At 45.3% G+C, this 23,641-nt stretch overlaps 1 protein-coding gene across 1 annotated transcript in view; it reads left to right on the top strand.

Annotated features, from left to right (window-relative positions):
- The first annotated feature begins 8,648 nt into the window (after positions 1–8,648).
- LOC138664642 (NXPE family member 2-like) overlaps positions 8,649–23,641 on the top strand; it is a 263,498-nt gene continuing 248,505 nt past the window's right edge. Inside the window, exon 1 of the mRNA XM_069751526.1 lies at positions 8,649–8,750. The gene's annotated coding sequence lies outside the window, so the exon portion shown is untranslated. The remainder of the gene's footprint in view (positions 8,751–23,641) is intronic.

A 23,641-nucleotide genomic window follows, 5' to 3' on the forward strand; every position in this document is an offset into this window, starting at 1 on the left:
TATACATATATATATATATATATATATCTAATATATAATTGCCTAGAATACTACTTCCTGCAATTTGTGCCAACTTCCTGTCCGGAGCTAATGTCCGGAGCTAATGTCCGGAGATAATGTCCGGAGCTAATGTCCGGAGATAAGTGACGTCAACAGTGTCCAGTGTCTGATTGGTTGCCGCCTGCTGCGAGCGACCAATCAGAAACGTGCCGTACTGTGACACACTCCGCCCGCCATTTTGGTGTGATTTTAGAATTTTTACCTCACAGCAAGTCTCTACTGCGTGGAGGCGGGCCCAGTGACGTTGCTCTTCAAGCTCCTGCCGAATTTCGTCAAAAAAATGATAATACCATTTACCAAAACTATATATATTTAGTTGTGAAGTGGTTCAGTGACATTTTCACACCAATTTTGAACTTTTGTTTGGTGTTTTCTCCATATACTGCCTATTATTCACTGACTGTTATACTGAGAGACTGCCGTTTATTAACCTCTTCTTTGCCACATTGGGTATATTGCTCTATTATTTGCCACATAAGGACATTGTCCATTATTGCCCAGCAATTTCTCTGCAATATAAACTGCCTATTTATTAATATCTGCATTCCTGCAAAGAACTATTGCCTATTATTAACTGGGTATTTTCCTACTACCTGACATTGTTCTTAAGCAAAGAACCGTTGTTGTGGCATTTGCCACAACACGCAAAGTTGTCGTCTGATGTCTTTCATCCCTCCCCTCATAAGCATGTTCATGGATCCTGTGTAACTGTACCTTAAATAACAAGAATTGTCAAGAGCTGGTGAGTGCAGCCATTTTTTGTTTTTTCTTACTATTATTTATTAATTGTATTATTTTTACATTTGAATAAATAAAGTATATATGGATTCTAGACTCCCGATTCTTTAGAATCGGGCTGCCATCTAGTTGGGTATATTGCTCTATTATTTGCCACATAAGGACATTGTCCATTATTGCCCAGCAATTTCTCTGCAATATAAACTGCCTATTTATTAATATCTGCATTCCTGCAAAGAACTATTGCCTATTATTAACTGGCTATTTTCCTACTACCTGACACTGCCCACAACACGCAAAGTTGTCGTCTGATGTCTTTCATCCCTCCCCTCATAAGCATGTTCATGGATCCTGTGTAACTGTACCTTAAATAACAAGAATTGTCAAGAGCTGGTGAGTGCAGCCATGTTTTGTTCTTTCTTACTATTATTTATTAATTGTATTATTCTTACATTTGAATAAATAAAGTATATATGGATTCTAGACTCCCGATTCTTTAGAATCGGGCTGCCATCTAGTATATATATATATATATATATATATATATACACACTAGCTCGCTCCGGCCTGCCCTGCTGCTAGTGAATAATGACGGAATACACGGCAAGCGATTACCCGTACACACTAGGTTGAACGCCACTCAGTGTGAACCGCACGTGAACTGAACTCGCACACAGAAATGGAACAGATGCTCAGCAACTGAGCTGTGTCACTTGCACACAGAAACAAAGATGTTTGGTAATTCCCTGACTAGGGTTGTGCTTGCTCTGGAACTCTACTGTGCTAACCGCACACATGTAGGAATCAGATGCTAAGCCAACAGCTAATTGCCCCCACTGATGCTAGCTGCCTGCCTACGTGTACAGTCACACGCTAGACAGACACACAACACTTGCAGACTGAGTGGTAGAATATCCACTGGCAACAACCACACAAATGATACTAGTGCACCATCGTGTGCATCTGAGAGTCTTTTATACACGACTCATGTCCAGTCAGACAGGACCTTGCCCGTGGACCAATCTGGAGCTGCCACATCACCAGAGCAGCTGACGTCCATCCATCAATGAGAAGACGCCACCTCATGGACATGCTCAGTAATGTGATCTCTGGACTTGGACTCCAGAGTGGCAGGTTGCTTCTGTATAACACTGGTTACAAAGGCCTTGGCTGGCCTCAGTCTGACAGAACACACTGTATATTTTTTTTGGGGTGGGTGAATTTTTGGGAAAAAAAGTGCAACTAGGTATATAGTACAGAAGCTGCAGCAGCAGACAGTTATGGAGCTTTGGGTGGGAGCAATGGACTCACATACAGTGCCTGAAGGCCTTGCACTGATGTGGATATGCTGTGCCCTGCCTACCTAGCGCTGCAAAATCGGGACCCACGAATTAGCCCTAAAATGAACTGTTGGTTTTTCAGGAGTTGTGGATTTAAGAGTTGCAGACCTACACTAACTCTAAAAACCACGATTCTAACCCTATCTTTGCAGCAGCTCTCCCTACTCTCGCTGAACCCGAATCAGAATGCGGCGACAGGTCTCTTATACTCAAAATAATGCTGTACAGCCAAGCCAATCACTGCACGACCACAACAAAGATAGCTACTGCATTTCATGGCCTGGCAGACAATCCCTGCATTGTGATTGGGTCTCTAAAGTTTACCCAAAATGCTGGGTGGAGACAACAGTTACTGCCTTATAATCCTGGAAATGCTTGGTGCTCGCCGAGTACACCTAGCATAGTGATGCTCAGGCGAGTAACAAATAGTGGCGAGCACGTTCGCTCATCACTAAAATATATATATATATATCTTTACACACACACAAAAGAGGAAGAGGAACAGGAGTTGGTTGCATGCGCCACAGACGGTACTACCCACACCACCTTCATCAAGTCTGCTCAGCATGGATGGCCTGGAGATGAGAAGAGGGTGGATGAGGAGGACAACATGGGCAGTCGTCCTCCTGGTGGGAACAGGGAAGTTTTGGCTGTTGGCAATCTAGCACACATGGCTGAGTTTATGTTCACCTGTCTTTCCCATGACCCTTGCATTGTACACATTTTGGCCAACATTAATTTCTGACTGGACACCCTTCTAGACTCACGCTAAGAGGAGAACTTGCCATCTATCCTTCGCGTGCTAGAAAGGTCTTATAAAATGTTGCAGTAGCAGAAGGCCCTAGTTGAAGAATTATAAAAAAAAACAAATCCCATCTGACAACATTGGCAGCAGAGGTCACAGTTCCTTGGACAACCAAGGAATGAAGAATAGGGGACTATGGAGACATAACAGGTGCAGCAGAGGCGATGGAACTCTCTCAATGGTCTGGGACAGTTTTCTCAGACCCTCCCAGCACCAAGGCCCTGATGCATGGGGTACTCTGACAAGAAGGGAAAAGTTTTGGAAGATGCTGAAAGAGTATCTTGCATACCATACCTTCATCCTTGGGGGTTCTGGCCTGCCCTGCAGCTAGCGTCTTGTCAGTGCGGGTTTTAAGTGCCTCCGGGGGTATTATAACAGATAAGCATGTCCGCCTGTTAACTGAAAATGCAACAGGCTGACTTATCAAAATGAAGAAGCACTGGATTGGGCCAGACTTCTGTACACCACCGATTGACAGCAGGAGAACTTAAACTCAAATACAGTGCTTTTTTTCTGGTCTATTTGCATTCACCCCTTCGAACCCAGACATGGCTTGAGGATTTAGTCTCTTGTGTCGTCCTCCTTCATCTCCTCCACCACCATATCAACAAGGTGATCATGTTACCCTCGTTATAATTTTTTTTTCAAGGGTATCAACATCGAGGAGTAATATATTTTGGGCATTACCAGTCTTGCATACCCATTTATTAATAATGAGGAAAAAAATATTTTCTGAGGCCCTTCACTAAGTCTCTTCAAAGGGATAATGGAGTGCCTCCTTCCAATTTTTGCCATCCCTCGTACGTAGTGAATTCGCTTTACCAGTGTGGGAGACCCACTCTTTAATAATGGGAAAAATGTTTTTCTGTGGATACACCTTCTAGTTGAGGGAACATTTTTTTTTTAAACCAAAAGAGCAAATTGGTTCTATTAGTATTTGCTGCAGTGCCTTGTTGTTGACTGTCAGGTGGTCAAAACATAGGGAGTTCTCAAACTGCATACAGGATTTTCCAACTAGGACAGGAGATTTTGTACAATAAGTACAGAAGATTTTCGTATCCTCCATATCAGATAGAGTGGATTTGAAATGCTTCACTATATTCCCCAGCAGAGTTGATGAAATAGCAGTCCTTGATGATGCTACATTAAAATAATTGCTTTTTTCAAAGTCAATACAAATAGATTATAGTCTGTCATAATATTATGACTTATCTGCAATTTGTGTAGGATGAGGTGTGGCAGTAGGTATAGATTATGACAGGGATTATTGCCCTATAAATTGTAAGCCTTGCTGCGGTTTTCTTCCATGCATACATTGACCGATTCATGTTTTTTGCGTCAATCTGTTCTCAGAAATTCATCAAAGCTGGCATTGTTACACCACAGTTTGTTGCTGCCACATACAAGAAAAACAAAATTTCAGGGTCGATTCAAATGTCTTCAATATTCTACAATAATGCTGCTCTTATCTGCAATTCGTCAATGGTGACATGTGTCAGTAGGGGTAGCATATGACAGTCATCTAATCATGGCTTTTTGCCTTATAAATTGTAAGCCATGCTGCTGTTTTTTTCCATGCACTCATTGACTGATTCATGTTTTTCTACAGTGTTCTGTACACAGAAATTCATAAAAGCAAGCAAAATTAAATTAGTTAATGTGTTAATTTGCAGTTTCACTGATATATATATATATATACATATATATATATATATATATATATATATATATGGCGCGGTTGGAGACATTACGCTACCGGAGCTGGAATTCCTACTTCTGAATTCTGCAGTGCTTTGTTTCCATCTATTTCTAGGTGGTTCTTGAAGTATGTTTGGGGTCATTGTCCTGCTGGATGACCCATGACCTACTATGATGCAAACCCAGCTTTCTGACCTTGGGCACAACATTGCGACCCAAAATCCTTTTGGACTCTTCACATTTCAAGGCACCGAGGGAGACAGGAAGCAAAACAACCCCAAAATATATTTGAACCTCCACTATCTGTGACTAACTACTGTGTTCTTTTATTTGTAGGCCTCATACCATTTACACTAAACAGGAGAATGATATGCTTAAGCAAAAACTCTTGGTCTCTTCTGTTCACAAGACACCTGCTCTCCCGCTAACAATAGAAAGGCTGCCTGATGGCCCTCTACAAATAGTGATGGCAGGCTGATGGCCCTGTAAAAAAATAATAAAAAAAAAAAAAACGACTTTCAATGTGTCTGATCATATCTCACACACCACATGGCCAGATAAGGTTAAAATGATACAATTGCAATTCCTGTGGAATGTTTTTTTTCACCATTGAAAGCAATGCAAACATGCAATAATGTAGCAAAGACACTGCGTGATCACAGATCAATCAATTCATAGTCACACTTACAATGGAGGGTCAGCACCTACCTATATCACTTCCAACAAAATGGATGAATTATAATGTTGTTGGAGCATAATTATGACATGGGGGGATATCTGAAACATGGCTGGATGAGAGCCATGACTGGGCTGTTAACTTGCAGGGTTATAGTCTGTTCAGAAATGACCGAATGGATAGGCGAGGGGGAGGGGTGTGTCTATATGTAAAATCGTCCTTAAAACCCATCCGGCGTGATAATATAGGTGAATTTAATGAAAATGTAGAATCCCTGTGGGTGTAGATAAGTGGAGGGGGAAAAGTAATAAATTACTGATAGGGGTTTGTTATAAATCTCCAAAAATAATGGAAGCAATGGAGAATATCCTTGTAAAGCAAAAAGATGAAGCTGCGACTCAAGGGGAAGTCATTATTATGGGGGACTTCATCTACCCTGAAATAGATTGTGGAACGGATATCTGCAGTTCCAGCAAAGGTAATCGGGTTTTGATAACTATGAGAGACAATTACCTTTCACAACTGGTTCAGGACCCAACAAGAAGGGGGGCACTGCTAGACCTAATATTAACCAACAGGCCAGACCACATATCAAATATAAGGGTTGGGGGTCACTTGGGGAATAGCGATCACAAAATAATAAGTTTTCATGTATCCTTTAATAAGATGTGTAGTAGAGGGGTTACAAGGACACTAATCTTCAGGAAGGCAAATTTCCAATGGATGAGAGAGGATCTTGGTGCAATTAACTGGGACGATATCCTGAGACATAAAAATACACAAAGAGAATGGGAGACATTTATTAGCATCCTGGATAGGACCTGTGCACAGTATATACCATATGGGAATAAACATACTAGGAATAGGAGGAAACAAATATGGCTAAATAGAGCCACTAGGGGTGCAATAAGTGACAAAAAGAAAGCATTTAGAGAATTAAAGGAAGTAGGTAGTGATGAGGCATTAAATAAATACAAAAAATGAAATAAATTCTGTAAAAAGCAAATCAAGGCAGCAAAGATTGAGACAGAGAGACTCATTGCCAGGGAGAGTAAAAATAATCCCAAAATATTCTTTAACTACGTAAATAGTAAGAAACTAAAAAATGATAGTGTTGGCCCCCTTAAAAATAGTCTGGGTGAAATGGTGGATGAGGATGAGGGAAAAGCCAATATGCTAAATGACTTTTTTTCATCAGTATTTACACAAGAAAATCCCATGGCACACAAAATGACTAGTGATAGAAATTCCCCAATAAATGTCACCTGCTTAACCCAGCAGGAAGTACGTCGGCGTCTAAAAATTATTAAAATTGACAAATCTCCGGGCCCGGATGGGATACACCCTCGAGTACTGCAGGAACTAAGTACAGTCATTGATAGACCATTATTTTTAATCTTTAATGACTCCATAATAACAGGGTCTGTACCACAGGACTGGCGTATAGCAAATGTGGTGCCAATATTCAAAAAGGGGCAAAAACTGAACTCGGTAATTATCGGCCAGTAAGCTTAACCTCTACTGTGGGCAAAATCCTGGAGGGCATTCTAAGGGATGCTCTACTGGAGTATCTGAAGAGGAATAACCTCATGACCCAGTATCAGCACGGGTTTACTAGGGACCGTTCATGTCAGACTAATCTGATCAGCTTCTATGAAGAGGTAAGTTCCGGACTGGACCAAGGGAACCCAGTGGACATAGTGTATATGGACTTTTCAAAAGCTTTTGATACAGTGCCACACAAAAGGTTGATACATAAAATGAGAATAATGGGGATAGCGGAAAATATGTGTAAGTGGGATCAGAGCTGGCTCAGGGATAGAAAACAAAGGGTGGTTATTAATGGAGCACACTCGGACTGGGTCGCAGTTAGCAGTGGGGTACCACAGGGGTCAGTATTGGGCCCTCTTCTTTTTAACATATTTTCTAATGACCTTGTAGGGGGCATTCAGAGCAGAATTTCAATATTTGCAGATGACACTAAACTCTGCAGGGTAATCAATACAGAGGAGGACAATTTTATATTACTGGATGATTTATGTAAACTAGAAGCTTGGGCTGATAAATGGCAAATGAGCTTTAATGGGGATAAATGTAAGGTCATGCATCTGGGTAGAAGTAATAAGATGTATAACTATGTGCTTAATTCTAAAACTCTGGGCAAAACCGTCAATGAAAAAGACCTGGGTGTATAGGTGAATGACAAACTCATGTTCAGTGGCCAGTGTCAGGCAGCTGCTACAAAGGCAAATAAAATAATGGGATGCATTAAAAGAGGCATAGATGCTCATGAGGAGAACATAATTTTGCCTCTATACAAGTCACTAGTTCGACCACACTTAGAATACTGTGCACAGTTCTGGTCTCTGGTGTATAAGAAAGACATAGCTGAACCAGAACGGGTGCAGAGAAGAGCGACCAAGGTTATTAGAGGACTGGGGGGTCTGCAATACCAAGATAGGTTATTACACTTGAGGCTATTTAGTTTGGAAAAACGAAGACAAATGGGTGATCCTATTTTAATGTATAAATATATGAGGGGACAGTACAAAGACCTTTCTGATGATCTTTTTAATCATAGACCTGAGACAGGGACAAGGGGGCATCATCTACGTCTGGAGGAAAGAAGGTTTAGGCATAATAACAGACGCGGGTTCTTTACTGTAAGAGCAGTGAGACTATGGAACTCTCTGCCATATGATGTTATAATGAGTGATTCATTACTTAAATGTAAGAGGGGACTGGATACCTTTCTTGAAAAGTATAATGCTGCAGGGTATATATACTAGATTCCTTGATAGGGCGTTGATCCAGGGAACTAGTCTGATTGCCGTACGAGGAGTCGGGAAGGAATTTTTTTCCCCAATGTGGAGTTTACTATTTGCCACATGGGATTTTTTTGCCTTCCTCTGCATCAACATGTTAAGGCATGTTAGGTTAGGCTATGGGTTGAACTAGACGGACTTATAGTCTTCCTTCAACCTTAATAACTATGTTACTATGTTAATTCAATCCTTGTATTATTATTCACAGACTGAGATGTTTCCAATATGCTCCAGAACTGCAGTATTACATTACAATCTGATTTCGGTCTTTTTCTAACCCAATTTGGGATGAGCTGTGCTGGCACACCATCCTGCTCAAAGAGATTACAGCAAGTTACCTTCACTGGTTCCACGCCCCTTCTATTAAGTATAGATGATTACTTCCCCAAACTGCCAGAAAAATATTAGTCAGATTTTACAGCAATTTCCAAGGCTTTGATGTGACACTTTGCAAATTTACAACACATTCTAAAGTATCATCAAACAGCGAATGTTTCTGAGTTGTAGTAACACCTCCCTGACTGTATGAATCAGTAAGCCATTCTACTATTTGCTTTCACACAGCGTCTAAGCTCCAATCTGATATTTTTCACATCTGGCTCCAATAGGTAAGTGAAGTATTTCATTAATTGCCCGTCATGTAGTTATATTTCTGATGTAGGAGATATTTTGCACATATTAATAACTGTATTAAATTTACCTATAGTCTTATGTAAAATTTCAACACTACCATAATTTTAACAATACCATAATCTATTCTACCAAAAGACACCTTCAGCTCTGCTATGTCTGATACAATCAGCTCTGCCTCTGCTACATCTGTTTATTTACCTTGAAAGCCCATTATGGGTAAAAATATTATTTATTCTTTTGTTATTTAACACATTTCAAAGAGCAAAGGAGAAAGTTTTGAAATGCTGTTGTGGCAGACTGATAAGTCATTTTTTGTTATTTTTTAAATTCTTGGTGTTGGATCTTTAACATGGATATACCAAATCTGAGTTTGGCAGTTTATTTCAAAGAACCATATAGAAAGTGCACTGCTGCTCCTGTGGTAGGTACATCCTTGACTGATAAAAAAAGATTACTAGCTGATTTGTTAAGATATCAAGAAACTGAAAAATCTGAAGGGTTTAATTGTAGGGTAACAGGTACTTGAAGTATCTTTTCTCCTTGTGGAGATTGACATGCCAATTTGCATAATTAGGTACTTAAATACATGTTACTGTATCCAATCTAGAAAAGGATTATCTTTAACTTTTTAAGCACTGAGCCACTAAGGATAACAGGGAATCTTCAGTGTTTGCATTGAATCATTTTTACATTACCAAAGCTTTATGAGGAGGGAACCAGTCACGTGAAAAAAAGCTATTAGCTTGCGGACATAGTGTTAATCTGCATGTTGATAGCGTTCTAAACCTGCCTGGTGCCACCACTTAAAGCCCCGCTGCTGGGAGGAAATTTATTCCCCTGGCAGTATTCTGGCATCAGACACGTGTCAATGCCTGCGTGAATTCAGTCACAGTTCTGTGTAGAGAGAGTGACTGTAACTGCGCCCCCTGGCTCTGACTGACAGCTCGGTCATCATTAGGGCCTGCTTTCAATCAATGCCTGGGGCGCAGTTACAGACACCACTCTGTATACCCAGAGTGGTGATTGAATCCACGCCGGTGCCGCCCCCATGACTAGAACTCAAATGCTGCCTATGGAAATAAAGTTTATTTCCTTCTGGCAGCGAGGCTCTAAGTGCATATTCAGAACACTATAAAGATGCAGATTGACCCCATATCTGCAAGTTAGTTACATTTTTTTGATGTGACAGGATCTCTATTATTTGTGAGGAGATTTGAAGATATGAATAACAAAAGTATTAAAGTTACAGGAATATCAAAATGCATGTTTTATGTTTAGGATTATACCTGTTGTAGGGTTGGCGGATTGCACTATATAAAATAATAAAGTGCAATCGCCACCCGGGGTCCACTGTGCAGAGATGGAAAACTGCTGCTAGTGAATAATGACGGAATACACGGCGATCGATTACCCGTACACACTGGGTTGAACGCCACTCAGTGTGAACAGCACGTGAACTGAACTCGCACACAGAAATGGAACAGATGCTCTGCAACTGAGCTGTGTCACTTGCACACAGAAACAAAGGAGATGTTTGGCAATACCCTGACTAGGGTTGTGCTTGCTCTGGAACTCTACTGTGCTAACCGCACACATGTAGGAACCAGATGCTAAGCCAACAGCTAATTGCCCCCACTGATGCTAGCTGTCTGCTTACGTGTACAGTCCCACGCTAAACAGACACACAACACTTGCAGACTGAGTGGTAGAATATCCACTGGCAACAACCACACAAATGATACTAGTGCACCATCGTGTGCATCCGAGAGCCTTTTATACATGACTCATGTCCAGTCAGACAGGACCTTGCCTGTGGATCTGAAGCTGCCACATCACCAGAGCAGCTGACATCCATCCATCAATGAGAAGATGCCACCTCATGGACATTCTCAGTAAGGTGATCTCTGGACTTGGACTCCAGAGTGGTAGGTTGCTCCTCTATAACACTGGTTACAAAGGCCTTGGCTGGAGTTTGCAGCAAACAACTGTATACCACGAGCCTGAGCTAGACGCTGGGACCGACATCTAGGCTGAGCAACACCTGCCACGGCTGTGCCCAAATGGGAGACCGCCAAGGCAGACAAGGATTGAGATCTACCCTGTGCAGCGAGAGCATCCCGGTGCCTAACATTACCGTCTCGCTTGCATCCCCCCAGCGTTGCTCTCCATGTGCAAAAGCCGCAATAAGCTGGGGGGCATGAATGTGCTCAATAGGTTCACAGGTCCTATCCTCAGACCCATGACCCTTCCAAAAAAAAGTTTGCCACACACCACCTTGGACCTGACAATGGCATTGACCTCACAATTGTCCGAGGACATATCCAAGCTCACAGCGGGAGTCCCAGAAGACCGGGTCATATATATAGGTTTCAACAGAGGCACATGGAAGGGGTCAGTGATGTTTAGATGTGGTGGAAGGCTGAGGAGATAGACTACAGGATTCACCTGTTCAAGAACCTTGAAAAGACCTAGGTAGCGGGGAGTAAGTTTAGTGGACTCTATACGCAACTTGATGTTATGAGCCGACAGCCACACTAAATCACCAGGAGCGAAGACCGGAGTTGGATGGCGATGGGTGTCGACAGAGACCCTCATTCTTTCCATAGAAATCTTGATGGCATCCTGTGTGCGGTCCTAAATGTCATGAGCCTCCACTGTCTAGTCCACCACCCTAGGGTCAGAAGACAAGATGGGCATGGGCACAGGAACACACGGATGCTGACCATAGGTTAGGAGAAATAGCACCTGCCACATGGAGTCGTACTTGAACAGAAAGCCATGCGCATAATAATAATAATAATAATAAATAATATTATTATATATATGCCCCATGAGTAGGAGATGGCATTATTCAGAGCAAACTCCACCCAAAGCAGCAAGGGCACCCAGTCGTCATGCCTGGCAGACACAAAATGATGTAATTATGTGACCAGAGTCTGATTGATCCTGTCCACCAGCCCATTCGTCTCAGGATGGTACGCAGATGAGAGATTGAGCTCAATGCATAGCAGCCGGCAAAGCTCTATCCAGAACCGAGAAGCGAACTGAGGACCCCAATCACTGACAATCTTGTCAGGCATCCCATGGAGGCAGAAGATATGCTTACTAAATAGTACTGCCAAAGCCCATGCAGATGATACGCTCGGAAGGGGGACCAGATGCACCATTTTGGAAAAATGGTCGGCAACTACCCAAATAACCCTGTTGTTATTGGACTTAGGTAAGTTCACAACAAAATCCATCCAAACCATCTCCCATGGCCTATCTGCCACTGGCAAGAGATGAAACAAGCCCCCGGGTCTCAGCCTGGAAGTCAGATTCCTTGCACATGAGGCACAAGCCTGAACGTAGTCTCTCACGTCACGCATGATCTGAGGCCACCAATAAGACCACGCCAGAAGCTCAGTGGTCCTCTTGATGCTGAAACACCCTCCAAACTTGGAAGTGTGTGCCCAAGAAAGGACCTCCGGCTGCAGGTTAGGTGGTACATAAGATTTGCTCTGAGGCACGTGCTCTAGCGACACCAGAGCCACTGTTCGAAAACTTTCCGAAGGGACTATTAGCCATGGCTTGTCCCCCTCCTTGGATGAGACTACAGAATGGGACAAGGCATTGGCACGTAAATTCTTCTCTCCAGACAGAAAATGGATGGTGAAGTTAAACCGGGAGAAGAATAATGACCCCCTGGCTCAACCGTTGAGCTGTCTGCAAGTAGAGCAGATTTTTGAGGTCAGTGAAAACCTTGAAAGGATGTCGAGCTCCCTCTAGGAGGTGTCTCCACTCCAAGAAAGCCAGCTTCATGGTCAGTAACTCCCTGTCCCGATAGAATATTTAATCTCCGCTGGTGAGAAGGTCTTACAAAAAAAAAAGAAACAAGGATATTTCTGACCTTAAGCATCCTTCTGGTACAGGACTACTCCAGTACCGACAGAAGAGGCATCCACTTCCAGGATGAAGGGGTAATCCACATCGGGCCAATGTAGCACAGGCGCCCTAGCGAAGTGAGACTTCTGAGATGTAGAGGCTTTGGAGACCTCCTCAGATGACTACTTAGGATTAGCCCCCTTCTTGCTGAGGGCTACCAATGGAGCTGCTAGGGTAGAGAAGTGGGGTATTAGCTGGCGGTAATAGTTGATAAACCCCATAAAGCGCTGCACTGCTTTAAGGAACTGTGGTTCCTTCCAGTTCATCACTGACTCCAGCTTAGTAGGGACCATAGCTAACCGCCTGGCAGAGATGATGTAACCCAGAAAAGGTAAAGACTCTTGCTCAAACATACTGTACAGTTATCTAGTTTGGCAAATAGGGAATTAGCATGTAGAAGTTAAACACTCTGCAGACATCCTTATGGCGAGTGTCGACATCTTGGGAGTAGATAAGGATATCATCCAGGTATACCCCCACCGAAGTGGATAATTCCTGAAAGATCTCATTCACAAAGTCTTGAAAGATTGCAGGAGCATTGCAGAGTCCAAATGGCATGACCAAATACTCATAATGACAGTCTCAGGTGTTGAATGCAGTCTTCCATTTGTCCCCCTCATGTATACGGAAGAGATTATAGACCCCACTCAAATCCAACTTTCTGAACACCCTAGCAAAGAACTCAGAGATTAGAGACAGATGGTATTTTTTTTAATAGTAATTTTGTTTAAACACCTATGATCAATGCAAGGCCTTAATTCTCCTTTCTTCTTCTGGATGAAGAAGAAACCAGCCCCAGCAAGAGACACCGACTAGCTGATAAACCCCCTGATGTTATCAGACATAGCCTCTATCTCCAGGAGAGACAGTGGATAGACACGCCCACGTGGAGGCTCAGCTCCCGGAATAAGGTCTATATGGCAGTCATATGGGAGATGAGGAGGAAGAGTCTCTGCGGCCTTCTTGGAGAAGACATCGGAGTACTGCCAATAATGCCTGGGTAGAGAGGTTAGGTCAGCTGTGACCTCAGACTACCCGATGGAAACTTGGGCCTCATGACAGGGTCTCTCACACAAATTACCCCAACCCAGTATGCTTCCTGTTGCCCAATATATACGGGGAAAATGATGATGCAACCAGGAGAAACCCAAAAGTACCTCATCTATGCCCTCAGAGAGTACCAGAAAAAAGATTTTTTCCTGATGCTAAGGGGGTACTTTAAAGGGAACCTGTCACCTGAATTTGGCGGGACTGGTTTTGGGTCATATGGGCGGAGTTTTGGGGTGTTTGATTCACCCTTTCCTTACCCGCTGGCTGCATGCTGGCTGCAATATTGGATTGAAGTTCATTCTCTGTCCTCTGTAGTACATGCCTGCACAAGGCAAGATTGCTTTGCGCAGGCGTGTACTATGGAGGACAAAGAATGAACTTCAATCCAATATTGCAGCCAGCATGCAGCCAGCGGGTAAGGAAAGGGTGAATCAAACACCTGAAAACTCCGCCCATATGACCCAAAACCAGTCCCGCCAAATTCAGGTGACAGGTTCTCTTTAAGGTTAAGGGGTATAGTCTGATGAGTAATTTGATTAGGAAAAAGCTAATATATTAAACACCTTCTTTTCCGTGGTATTCAAGGTGGAAAATGAAATGCTAGGTGAAATGCCAAGAGACAAAGAAAACACTATATTAAGGGTCAGCAATATAACCAAAGAAGAGGTGTGAAACCGGCTAAATAAAATTAAAATAGATAAGTCTCTGGGTCCAGATAGCATACATGCACGAGTACTGAGAGATTTAAGTAATGTACCATTATTTATTATATTTAGGAACTCTATAGCGATGGAGTCTGTTGCACAGGACTGGCACATAGCAAATGTGGTACCAATATTCAAAAAGGGCTCTAAAAGTGAACCTGGAAATTATAGGCCAGTAAATCTAACCTCTATTGTTGGTAAAATATTTGAAGGGTTTCTGAGGGATGTTATTCTGGATTATCTCAATGACAATACCTGTGTCACTCCATATCAGCATGGGTTTATGAGGAATCGCTCCTGTCAGACCAATCTAATCAGCTTTTATGAAGAGGTAAGCTATAGACTGGACCAAGGCGAATGATAAATCTTGATTTTTCCATAGCGCTTGATATCCGAGCCACACAAAATGTTGGAACACAAAATGAGAATGCTTGGTCTGGGGGGAAATATGTGTAAATGGATAAGTAACTGGCTTAGTGTTAGAAAGCAGAGGGTGGTTATAAATGGTATATTTTCTAACTGGGTCACTGTGAGCAGTGGGGTACCGCAGGGGTCGGTGTTGGGACCTATTCTTTTCAGCATTTTTATTAACGATCTGGCAGAAGGTTTATACAGTAAAATATCAATATTTGCAGATGATACACAACTATATAAAGCAGCCAGTACAAGAGAAGATAGTATCCTGCTACAGATGGATCTGGATAAGTTGGAAACTTGGGCCGAGAGGTGGCAGATGCAGTTTAACAATGATAAATTTAAGGTTATACACATGAGAAGAAGGAATCAATATCACCATTACAGACTGAACGGGAAATCACTGGGTAAATCTGACAAGGAGAAGGACTTGGGGATCCTAATTAATGATAAGCTTACCTGGAGCAACCAGTGCCAGGCAGCAGCTGCCAAGGCAAACAGGATCATGGGGTGTATTAAAAGAGGTCTGGATACACATGATGAGAGCATTATACTGCCTCTGTACAAATCCCTGCTTAGACCGCACATGGAGTACTGTGTACAGTTTTGGACACCGGTGCTCAGGAAGAATATGATGGAACTACAGGAAGTATAAAGGAGAGCAACAAAATTAATAAAGGGGATGGTGGAACTACAATACCCAGAGAGATAAGCAAAATGAGGATTATTTAGTCTAGAAAAAAGATGACTGAGGTTCGATCTAATCTATAATATAATGCTGGGAGCGTCACTCTGTCCGAAGCCTTTATAGACTGCGCAAGCGCCGGCGCAGTCTGGGCCTCACAGAGTGACGCTCCCAGGAGATCGCGGTATGCGTAAACACTGAACGCACACCGCGATCTCCAACAGAGAAGCAAGGACCGCCAGGAGGGTGAGTATCGGCTATATTCACCTGGCCCCGTTCCACCGCTGCGCGCCGCCATCTTCCCGGTCCTCGGCCTGTGACGTTCAGTTCAGAGGGCGCGATGACGCGCTTAATGCGCGCCGCCCTCTGACTGACCAGTCACAGCCAGAGGACCCGGAAGATGGCGGCGCGCAGCGGTGGAACGGGCCAGGTGAATATAGCAAGTGCTGGGGGGCCTGAGCTGGCGGCGATACCGGCACCTGACCCCCACAGCGCGCCGGTGTCCCCGCCTGCTCAGGCCCCCCAGTACTCGGTGCCCAGCGACGATAGGTGAGTATGGTATTTTTTTTTTTATATATTGCAGCAGCATACGGGGCATATACAATGGAGCATCTTATGGGGCCATAAACCATAATGGAGCAGTTTACGGGGGCATACAATACAATGGAGCATCTTATGGGGGCCATCAACATTTATGGAGCAGTGTATGGGGGCATATACCATGGAGCATCTTATGGGGGCCATAAACCTTTATGGAACAGCGTACAGGGCATACACTATGGAGCATCTTATGGGGGCCATAAACCATAATGGAGCAGTGTACGGGGCATATACTATGGAGCATCTTATGGGGGCCATAAACCATAATGGAGCAGTGTAAGGATGCATATACCATGGAGCATCTTATGGGGGCCATAAACCTTTATGGAACAGCGTACGGAGCATACACTATGGAGCATCTTATGGGGGCCATAAACCTTTATGGAGCAGTGTACGGGGGCATATACTATGGAGCATCTTATGGGGGCCATAAACCTTTATGGAGCAGTGTACGGGGGCATATACTATGGAGCATCTTATGGGGGCCATAAACCTATATGGAGCAGTGTACGGGGCATATACTATGGAGCATTTTATGGGGGCCATAAACCTTTATGGAGCAACGTATGGGGCATATGGATGGGAGCAGCAAATTAAAGAACGGTAGCACATGGCAGAACGGGGGCGCAGGATGGGAGCTGCACATGACAGGATGGGGGCGCAGGATGGGAGCAGCACATGACAGGATGGGGGCGCAGGATGGGAGCAGCACATGACAGAACGGGGGCGCAGGATGGCAGCAGCACATGACAGAATAGGGCAGCACATGACAGAACGGGGGCGCAGGATGGCAGCAGCACATGACAGAACGGGGACGCAGGATGGAAGCAGCACATGACAGAACGGGGACGCAGGATGGGAGCAGCACATGACAGGATGGGGGAGCAGGATGAGAGCAGCAAATGACAGAATGGAGGCGCAGGATGTGTGCAGCACATGACAGAATTGGGGGCAGGATGGGAGCAGCACATGACAGGATGGAGGCGCAGGATGAGAGCAGCAAATGACAGAATAGGGCAGCACATGACAATGGGGCGCAGGATGGGAGCAGCACATGACAGGATGGGGGTGCAGGATGAGAGCAGCAAATGAAAGAATGTAGGCGTAGGATGGGTGCAGCACATGACAGAACGGGGGCGCAGGATGGGAGCAGCACATGACAGGATGGGGCGCAGGATGAGAGCAGCAAATGACAGAACGGGGGCGCAGAATGGAAGCAGCACATGACAGAATGGGGGAGCAGGATGGGAGCAGCACATGACAGGATGGGGGCGCAGGATGAGAGCAGCAAATGACAGGATAGGGCAGCACATGACAGAACGGGGGCGCAGGATGGGAGCAGCACATGACAGGATGGGGGCACAGGATGAGAGCAGCAAATGACAGAATAGGGCAGCATATGACAGAACGGGGGCGCAGGATGGGAGCAGCACATGACAGGATGGGGGAGCAGGACGAGAGCAGCAAATGACAGAATGGAGGCGCAGGATGGGTGCAGCACATGTCAGAATGGAGGCGCAGGATGGGTGCAGCACATGTCAGAATGGAGGCGCAGGATGGGTGCAGCACATGTCAGAATGGGGGCGCAGGATGGGAGCAGCACATGACAGGATGGGGACGCAGGATGGGTGCAGCACATGACAGGATGGGGACTCAGGATGGAGCAGCACATACCAGGATGGAGACCATATACCAATATAAATGCTCGCCACCCGGTCGTAGAACGGGTTCAATAGCTAGTAATGTATAAGTATATAAGGGGACAATATATAAATATCTCTCCAAGGATCTATTTGTACCAAGGAAGGTGGCTGTTACAAGGGGGCATTCTCTGCATCTGGAGGAGAGGTTTTTCCACCAATATAGAAGAGGATTCTTTACTGTTAGGACAGCGAGAATCTGGAATTCCTTGCCTGAGGAGTTGGTGATGGTGAACTCAGTCGAGGGGTTCAAGAGAAGCCTCGATTTCTTCCTGGAGGGTAACCATATTTTATTTTACAGTTATTATGTTCTTTAGAAGGACGTAGATCTGGGTATTTACTCTGATGGAATGTAGGCTCAACTGGATGGACAAATGTCTTTTTTGGCCTTGCTAACTATGTTACGCGTTTACCACCGGAATGGTGACCGGGCTATAGAGCCTTACCAAGGGAATAGCGTGCCGCAAAAAGAGCATAAGAAAGAAAATTGCCCTCAGCCCCAGAATCCACAGAGGCCACTGCAGAGAGGTAAGTCAATCCAAAAGTCAGGAAAACTTTAAAAGCTAATTTGGACGACAAATCTATCGTGTCTAGTGGACCGCCTCCGATAGCCACTAGACGTGGTCGTTTCCCTGGCGCCGGGGACACTTGTTGGCGTAGTGACCAGCTTTCTTACAAAAGACGCATGCCAGTGGTGGATGCAAGAAGCAAGGATTAGATTCCGCCCGTGATACTTCCATAGGCTCCACCTGATCACTCATCTGAGCTGGACATTTTAACACATCAGCAAAGCTCGAAGCTAGCCAAAACCTATGTCTAACGGGAGCACATCAGCCAAGCCCCTCCAGAATATGGGAATTAAGACTATCAGGATGGATGGCATATTGACTGACCACAGAAGAGCCCTGTGCTAACGCTAAAAGTTGGAGAGCAGAATCAGTGTCAGACTGGGATGCCAAGGGCTCATCAGTAGCATTGACTTTTGTGGGGGTGAACTTTACACCTAAATACAAATATTACACTACCCTCATTCACAAATGTATTTCTATCTCTATAAAATAATAAACTGGGTAGTTTGGTTACTGAATGATGAGATTATGCTCTTTTTCTATACAGAGTGAATCAAGTGAATTATGCCAAGTACTGCCCATACAGTGAGGTTGGGGGCCCAGATCTGCACAGGGGCCCACCAGGGGACTCCCCTGTTACCCTGTGGGCCAGTCCGAACCTGAGCAGAATCATGCATGATCCGAGGTCCCAGAAAGACCAGTTTCAAAGCCTCCAAGAAACAAGGAGCACACAGGACCTCCTGATCATTACGTTCCCAAAACGGCCGGAGCCCACTCTAACGCCCTATCAGACAAAAGGGACACCACAAATCCCACCTTGTCCTGCTTGGATGGGAATCGTGAGGCCAGTAGCTCCAGCTGGATAGAGCACTGGTTCACAAAACCTTTGCAAGCTTTACTGTTCCCCGAGAACTTTTCGGGTAAAGAGTAGTGAGAAAATGTTAGGACAGAAGTTGCAGCCAACGCAATAGTGATGGCTTGACTGGCTGCCACTGCAGTAAAGTCTGCAGCAGAAGTTGCCTGCTCAAGAGTGGACAACCTGCCCTCCAGCTGTTGGATGTAGCGCTGGAGCCGCTGCTCGTCTGCCATTACTAGCCAGACCCGGTGCTAGTATACTGTTAGTTTTGGCGGATTGCGCTAAGTAAAATAAATAAAGCACAATCGCAACCCTGGGTCCACCATGCAGAGATAGAAAACTGCTGCTAGTAAATAATGACAGAATACATGGCAAGCGATTACCGTACACACTAGGTTGAACACCACTGAGTGTGAACAGCACACGCACTGAACTCGCACACAGAAATGAAACAGATGCTCTGCAACTGAACTGTCACTCGCATACAGAAACTGCAAAAACTGTTGGAGGAAAATAGCGCAATAGAGTTTTATCCGAGATTAAGCAGTCAATGCAAGGTAAGAGCACTCACCAGACGTAGCTTAAAGGAAACCTGTCACCTCCCAAGGCGTTTGTAAGTAAAAGAGCCATCTTGTGCAGCACTAATGCTGCATTTGGACAAGGTGGTTTAGTTATGCTCCTTGCACACGCTGAAATAAACACTTATAAAATGTGCCCCCTCATATCGTTAAATCGCCAGGGAGGCGGGACTTTCCTTCCTAATCAGATGCAGCACCGCTGTCATTCATACCCCCTTGGCGCCGAGCGCCGCCTCCTCAGTGTTGTTTGAATCTGTCCCGGAGCCTGCGCTGTTATGTTATCCCTTGGGCATGCGCAGTTAGCGCTGCCCATCTTCTGACATCATTTGATGTCAGGCTGATTGCGCCTGTGCGGCCGCGCTGCCCGAGATCACGCCCCGCAGTGTCTTCTGATTTATTCATACTGCAGGGCTGGGATTCATGGGCAGTGCAGTGCGCAGTGCATATCTTCACCTCTCACTCTTCTCCCTTCGCCTTCTTCAGACTGTGCGGCGTCAGATAATCCCTAATCGCATGCCACAGCGATTAGGGATCAGCTGACGCCACACAGGACACCCTACAAGGAGTGATCACATTTAAACAAATGAGAGCCATACACCAAAGAAAGTGGCATCAATTTCACCATAGAAAAAATATAATAAGGACCAACAGGTGTTCCACTACACAGAATCTAGTAGATGGACACATAACCAGGAGTCTTCACATTTCCAAAAAGTACTGGCAGACACCAGAAAAGTGGCATTAATTTCACCACAGTAGAAATAGTAACATAGGGACCGACAGGTCTTCCACCACTCCCAATACAGCAGATGGACACCCAACAAGAAAAGTTCACAAGTAAAGAAATTAGGGCATTACACCACATAAGTGGCATTAATTTCACCACTGTAGAAATAGTATAATAGGGACCAACAGTTCTTCCACTACACCCAATCCAGCAGATGGGCACCCAACCAGGAGTGTTCAAGTTTCCAAAAATTATAGGCAGACACTACAAAAGTGGCATCAATTTCACTGCAGTAGAAATCGTATAATAGGGACTAGTGATAAGTAGTGTTGAGCGATACCTTCCGATATCGGAAAGTATCGGTATCGGATTGGATCGGCCGATATTCAAAAAATATCGGATATCGTCGATACCGATACCCGATCCCAATGCAAGTCAATGGGACCAAAATATCGGAATTAAAATAAACCCTTTATTGCCTTGTAGGTTCATTCTACATGAAGGAAAACAACTAAGAATAATGCCGGATGTATTTGGGGAGGTGGCGGACACATTAAAGTCATAGAGGTTTATCCCAATCAAATAGAATAGCATGTTTTTTTTTTTTTTAAGACGTTCGGAGTGACAAAGATATTGACTATGTAAATTTTTTTTAAAATTTTGTCAGATATTGATGTTTCACTATTCCACACCCTTCCCCTTCTTTTTTTTCTTTTTTTTTTTTCTTTTCCCACACTTTCATCTTCATCATCATCAGCATCTTTGACATCAACTTCTTCTTCACCTTATTCATCTTCTTCTTCATCCTTTACCTTTTTTTTTTTTTTTTTTGATTACATTCATCATATTCATTTTATTCAACTATTATTATTCTTCCTATTCTACATATTCTTTTTATTCCACTGTTATTATTCTTCCTATTCTACTTCTTCATCATATTCTCATTTGTGACAGGCATTCCCGTAGTTGTTATCTATAAAAGTTGGAAGACTACACCTTCCGTTCTGCCAGTCACAAAAGTTACATTTGTCCGCGTTCAGTTTGGCCTGCAGCATCAGGCTTTATCCAGGGGCACCACGAGGAGGAACGGACTCACCCCCATATACTGCTTAGTCTTCATCTGCATATAATTTAGATAATATCTTTTGCTCTGATATTAAGTGTTATGCTTAATGTTCTTCTGCTCTCTGTTCTGCAGCCTCTTGTTCTTCTGCTTCTCGGTCTTCCATGTCGTCGTCTCCAGGGTCGTCGTCTCCAGTGTCGTCATCTCCGCCGTCATCGTCTCAGCCGTCGTCGTCTCCGCCGTCGTCGTCTCCGCCGTCGTCGTCTCCGCCGTCGTCGTCGTCATCGGGGTGGTCTTCCGGGTCGTCGTCGTCGTCGTCGTCATCGGGGTGGTCTTCCGGGTCGTCGACTTTAGGGTCTTCAACTTGGAAATGTAGCAGAAGGTACAAGAAGGCTGAGAAAATGCCAAGAACCAGCTGATGGAACTGGAACTCGGATGGCTACCCGAAGGTTCAAGAGCCTATGGAACTACCGAGGACCAGCTGACGTTACTGGAACCCGGTTACTAAGCAGGAGGTACCCGTGCTAAAAAGCACTACCAAGGACTGCCTGACGTTGGCGGAACTCGGATACCCAGGAGGAGGCACCTAAGCCAAAGGCTCTGCCCGGAACCAGCTGACGGTACTGGAACCAGGATGGGGAGCAGAAGGTACAAGAGCAAAAGACACTGCCGAGAACCAGCTGACGGTACTGGAACCCGGATGGGTAGCCGAAGGTCCAAGAGCCAATGGAACTACCGAGGACCAGCTGACGTTACTGGAACCGGGTTACTAAGCAGGAGGTACCCGTGCCTGAAAGCACTGCCAAGGACCACCTGACGTTGGTGGAACTTGGATACCCAGAAGGAGGCACCTAAGCCAAAGGCTCTGCCCGGAACCAGCTGACGATACTGGAACCAGGATGGGGAGCAGAAGGTACAAGAGCAAAAGACACTGCCGAGAACCAGCTGACGGTGCTGGAACCCGGTTACTAAGCTGTAGGTGCCCACGCTTAAAAGCACTACCAAAGACCGCCTGACGTTGGCGGAACTCAGATACCCAGGAGGAGGCACCTAAGCCAAAGGCTCGGCCCGGAACCAGCTGACGGTGCTGGAACCAGGAGGTGGACCCGAAGGCCCACAGGAGAGGAGAGAACAGCTAGGCCGCGAGGCAGCCGCAGTTACCAAACCTCAACAGTCCTACAGGGGGAGCTGGGCCTACTGGCACTACAGAACCAGCCTTGACTACCAGTTCACGCAGCCCACATAGGAAGCTCCTAAACTGGAGGCACCCTGGAGTTGGCTAACCCGACAGCACCACGACGGGGCAAGCATAGGCGTCTCAGTGAGCTTGACACAACCCGGAAACAGCTGACGGTGCTGAGACCAGGTTTGGCACGAGGGAGTACCTGTGTCAAGAACACTGCCGAGAACCAGCTGGCGGTGCTGGAACCCAGATGCGTTGCCCCAGTGTGCAAGAGCCAATGGCACGACCGAGGACCAGCTGGCGGTGCTGGAACCCGGTTACTAAGCTGTAGGTGCCCGCGCTTAAAAGCACTTCCAAGGACCGCCTGACGTTGGCGGAACTCGGATACCCAGGAGGAGGCACCTAAGCCAAAGGCTCGGCCCGGAACCAGCTGACGGTGCTGGAACCAGGAGGTGGACCCGAAGGCCCACAGGAGAGGAGAGAACAGCTAGGCCGCGAGGCAGCCGCAGTTACCGAACCCCAACAGTCCTACAGGGGGAGCTGGGCCTACTGGCACTACAGAACCAGCCTTGACTACCAGTTCACGCAGCCCACATAGGAAGCTCCTAAACTGGAGGCACCCTGGAGTTGGCTAACCCGACAGCACCACGACGGGGCAAGCATAGGCGTCTCAGTGAGCTTGACACAACCCGGAAACAGCTGACGGTGCTGAGACCAGGCTTGGCACGAGGGAGTACCTGTGTCAAGAACACTGCCGAGAACCAGCTGGCGGTGCTGGAACCCAGATGCGTTGCCCCAGTGTGCAAGAGCCAA

Source organism: Ranitomeya imitator, chromosome 2 (genome assembly GCF_032444005.1).
Source record: "Ranitomeya imitator isolate aRanImi1 chromosome 2, aRanImi1.pri, whole genome shotgun sequence".
Lineage (NCBI taxonomy): Eukaryota > Metazoa > Chordata > Amphibia > Anura > Dendrobatidae > Ranitomeya > Ranitomeya imitator.